Consider the following 5,152-nt stretch of genomic DNA (forward strand, 5'->3'; position numbering starts at 1 on the left):
TGCTATATAATTGGGTAGTAAGAAACAGAATGACTTTGATAAAATTTTAGGATGACAGTTATACTGAACTGTAAAAATATATAATTTATGTCAATTTTTATTCCTTTTAGGTTATTTCTGAGACATGTTTCATGGTATTGGGAGTAAGACTCGGTGGCCTTATACAGCAAAGATATAAGTAGATTTATAATTTCTTTATTTGAAACAAATATTTTCATAATAAATAAAAAAAATATCAGGAAAATAATGTGCCTTGAGGATTGAAAAAAATGTATAATCAACATCGTTATAGGTTACAACAAACCATTAAATATTATGGGTGCAGCCAGTTTAAAAGATAACATGATATTCAGAATTAAAAGTATGACTAATCTTGATTGATTCATTTGTGCAACCATTATTTTTTATTACTAGACACTTCAAGCACTCTGCATTAAACCAAAGGCAAAATAATGTATTTCCCTCAGTGCTAAAGGGACTGAAGTGTTTTCTACGTTGTGAGGAGACATATTTTTAAGTGCAGAATTGATAGGCAAGGAAGATTTTTGGACTAAATAATACTGTCCTTATAATTTTTCTTTAATTCTAGCCAGGTTTCAATCTAAAAATTAACTTTCTATAGTTTGTATCTTGAAAAGGCAACTATTGTCGCCTATGGGGAAATTAATTGACTACATATTAAAAACCAAATTGATTACATGAAAGTCTTGAACTTTTGAGTTCTTGGGTAGCTGTCAAATTGATGTTCTTGAACATCCTTTTACTTCTTTAGTCATGTATAACCTATTTCTATATATATATTTAATTTTCCAACAGTAATTCTAATCTAAACATTTGTTTTAATCATTAGGTTTTCCAGGTTAGCATTCAGTTTGTCCGTAAGGATTGAGACTGGAAATGGCAATTGGAGCAGACTTTTAAGGTAAAATTTAAACACTACTCATTCTTGCTTAAAAATTTGTGTAGTTTAAAAGTTTAAAATTTACCACTAATGCATTTCTATGAAAAATTATAATTGTAATTCCTACTTCATTATTATTTTTGAGTAAATATTTTTTCAGTTCTTTTATATTTTATGACAAATTTATTAAAAAGTGTCTTATTTCTTTTTCAGGATGCCATTACTGTGGCTGCATGAAATAATTGTGTGATCTTTTCTGTAAAAAGAAAAAAAAGCTATTGAAAAATGTTAAATATGTTTTAAGAAAACAAATTGTAAAGATTCTCCATTTTCTACAAGAATGGAAGTATGAATTTCTGGTGATCTTAAAATTTAAATTTAGGAAAATTTCTTTTTATCTGTTGCATAAAATGGCTAGATCTTTTTATACTTACAAACCTCAGAGGGAATATTAACACTTCTAATGGTTTAGAATGGAGGATCTAAAAAAAAAGAAAAAAAAAAAAAAACTTTTGTAAAATATTTTAATTTATTTTACAAGAAGCATAGTTAAAGAACATCTAGGGTGAAAATGAAAGAGTACTAAATTTTATATTGAAATTTGTTGATTTAAAAAAAAAAATCATATTCTTGATAGTTAAAAGTGCAGGCATCTGATATTTTTGAAGAACTGTATTTTGTAAAAATAAATGGAAAACAAATACATTGACAAGTGATAAAATAAACTGTTTTAAACAAAAATAACATGAGACTTTTATGAACTAGTGTCTAAAAGTTTTGACAAAACTCATAGAATAGGGGGACATTCATTCACTTACATTGATACAATGATGGCAGCCAGGATAGCAGCTATTGGGAAGACGGTCAATTAAATCTTCAACCAATTCTGAGGCTTTACCAGGAAATATTTGTGGTAAGTTTAAATACTACACAAACTTGATAGTAAAGGCATTAAAACAATTATTTTCTTGAGGATTCTTTTTCTATTATTGACATTGATTTTATCTTTACATAACATAAATTTGTTTTCAAAATTGAAACCATAATCATTTGTTATTAGTTTATCCATCTAAATTTGGTATCCAGTTTACAGATTGAAAGTTGATAATACAAAATTTTGATAGAAATAAAGCATAATGATTGGCCAGTTTTTCATTGGTTAATGTAAGCGTGACATTCTGCATAACAGCACATGGCTCAGCAGGATAACAATTATTTTAATGTCCTTGGGTGCAGAAAAATAAACAACAAATACTGTCCATCGACAATTTGATTCTAAATTTAAAAGACATTAAAAAACATGGAATTCAGCATAACTCGAATAACACATAGCTGTGATGCTGATAAAGCAGATTGTCAACACTTGAAAAAAACATTGTCAACTTTGGATTTGCATTGGTTGAAAATGTTATACTCTCATGGCTATGTGTTATTTATATACTGTATTGTTAAAGAAATCTAACATGCTTGGATTGATCTGTAAAAGGAATATTTCAAACAATCCTTTTTTTTTATTATTTGATCATAGGTTGATGTAATGTATTCATGGTGTTGGAAGTAAAACTTGGGAGATCTGATACTGCTAACATTTTGGTAGGTATGAGTATATTTGATTTTATGGTTTTGCCAAAGTCTGCTTACAAGTCTATAGAAAATTTGTAATTCGAATAAAACTTTAATTGATGTTATGGTTAAAAAATGTCTCTTAATCTTTATTTCATCTTTATATTTTCTGCTGTAACCGTAATTGTGTTTACAGCCCTTTTCAACTACTTTCTCTTATTCACTCTGTTAACAGTGATGTACTGAATGAGAGAATGGTTTTATGATAATATAGTATTGTATTCACTGAAGTAGGGGAGGTAATCTACCATTTATTTGTCATGAAAAGGCTGTCACAAAGATAAGATGTTTAATAGCTTTGCTTGAATGATTCAGTTTTGTATTTTTTCATTACAAATTCTCAAAGAATTCATTTCTTTTGTTTATATATTGAGAAAATATTTTGAGTAAATGTCAATGATAATGAACTAAACAATGCAAGTTTATCAAAGAGAGGCGAAAGATACCAAAGAGATATTCAAACTCATAAGGCAAAAACGAAATAGCCACAGTGGTATTCCAGTATGTCAATTTCAAAAATAAATTACAGCTTAATAGCTTCTGGGTGTATCTGACACTATGTGTGATAGATACGATAGCAGTCATAGTGATTTTAACATCTTAAAAATCAAAATTGGTATATAAAGATGGCTTTCCATTTTATCATAAATTTAGCTGCATGATGTCTATTGCAATATTTTTCGTAGTAGTCAATAAATTTGAATAGAAAACAAGTTTTTTTTAATACAACAATATCTGTCTATTTAAATAAAAAAAAATGCCACTTGAATATTTTAATCCCTAAAACTTGACTTTAACATTACCTTATTCATATATTTTAACATTTACTTAATTATTATGAATTGTCAACGAATGAAATATTATTTAAATTCTTTTACAGGTAAAAGTGTAACTGCTGCTGCTTTAGTGTGTGGTCAGTCCTGTGGACAATAATTATGGGTCAATCCTGTGGACGATAATAATCATGCAAACCATATGATAAACTTTTGTTGTTTTGTTTTTACTATAATCCTTAAATGATAGTTCTGTAAGCCAAAAGATTAATATATTTTAAATGCTGTTATTTTATTTTCCAGTTATTTCTGTAAATTCAATTTAATTTCCAATTTCTGTAAATTCACAAGTTTTTGCAAAATTTCATTTCTGTGAAAATTGCCAGAGAATAGGTTCTGCAATAATAAAAAGTTTATAACTTACATTTTAAATTTTGATAGCATTGGCTATAATTAAATTTAACATTTGTTATCCAATGTTTAACCATCTCAAATAAAAAATGCTTGTAAAAAATTCTGAATTGCAGAATAGATATGTTTTTATTATTTTTTCTAATGCATTCTGGGTAACATTTTCAAAAGCAGACCCCAAAATGTTCGTCGTGTATCTTTATATGAATTTTCTGAAAGTTGAATTTTGAGGATTGAACTCTTACTTTTTGTTTAGATTTTTGAATGCCAACCAATAAGATATGCCAGTTTCCTCCACCAATAAAATCTGGTCACCATAATGTAGCGGAGGTTGCTGAAAGTGGTGTTAAACACCAACAAAGTTACAAACTGAAATTTTAAGTGTCCAAATTGAAATGAATTGAAATGAATGAACTTGTGAAACAAGAAAGCAAAATTAAGCAGCTTCTATCATAATTTTATAATGTGAATGATAAGATGGTTTGAATATTTTTTATTTTGTTTCACTGCTTTTTGTTGTCAGATGCCAGCATTGAAGATTCAAATTGAGATGAAAATTCAGAACCTGCTGCAATTGTATCTATGACAATATCTTCGAAACCATCCTATCCTTCAGTATGAGTAATAAGATACTACAAATATTAAATCCATTCTTAAACTGGAGAACTTTAGAAAGAAAATAATAAAATAGTGCACGTCAGCAGATACTGAGGAATATAATGAAAGTGTTGAGAAAAGGCCAATACTCTTTTTACTGTAAATTCAGAAATTAATCTGCATTTATTATTGTGAATCCTTGACCTCTGGCAAAAGCGTGAGCAAAAGCGTGAAATTTAATTACTACGATTGCAAAGATTTTATGAAGGAAAATTACTACTAAAATTATGAATGCGACTGTTTATTATTACTGTCGCATTTTTCGCATTAATAAAAACATCACAATAATTTCTGATTTTACAGTAATTATTATTGGAGTAATAGATTATGAGCCAACAGATAATATTGCTCTATTTCATACATTTCGTAATGAAGAAATTTTACTTTAAAGTTATCTCCCTTCCTTAGAAAAAATTTAGTACTCGTTCACTGCAATGCAGAGTGCTCAATTATTACAATTAGATATGTAAATTGAACTACTACAATGTACCCAATCAAATTTAGTAAGAAAAGGATAGAAGTGCAAAAAGATTAAGAATCTTTGCAAAATAACAAAACTTGGGGTTTAGATAGAAGAAATAAAAGGCAATTATATTTTTCTAGGTGATAAGTTTTTTGCACATATTTAGAAGTGAAGTTTATTTAAATCACTCTAGGAAATCAGTCAAAAACACCTCAAATAAACAAATTCAGTATGTTTTTACCTTTTTATTGTAGCTTGTACAATATTTTTGTTTGTTTAAGATTTCTTTTATATTGTTTGAAATGCTGTTTTTAAAAGAACAAG

General features: G+C 27.7%; 1 long non-coding RNA gene across 1 annotated transcript; it reads left to right on the forward strand.

Annotated features, from left to right (window-relative positions):
• The first annotated feature begins 861 nt into the window (after positions 1–861).
• On the forward strand, positions 862–5,152 carry LOC127733331 (uncharacterized). Its single transcript, XR_007997082.1, has 4 exons — positions 862–922; positions 1,115–1,814; positions 2,430–2,494; positions 3,405–5,152. It is a non-coding gene; the product is annotated as an uncharacterized LOC127733331 (long non-coding RNA).

Source organism: Mytilus californianus, unplaced genomic scaffold (genome assembly GCF_021869535.1).
Source record: "Mytilus californianus isolate M0D057914Y unplaced genomic scaffold, xbMytCali1.0.p SCAF_3, whole genome shotgun sequence".
In the NCBI taxonomy this organism is placed as follows: Eukaryota; Metazoa; Mollusca; class Bivalvia; order Mytilida; family Mytilidae; genus Mytilus; species Mytilus californianus.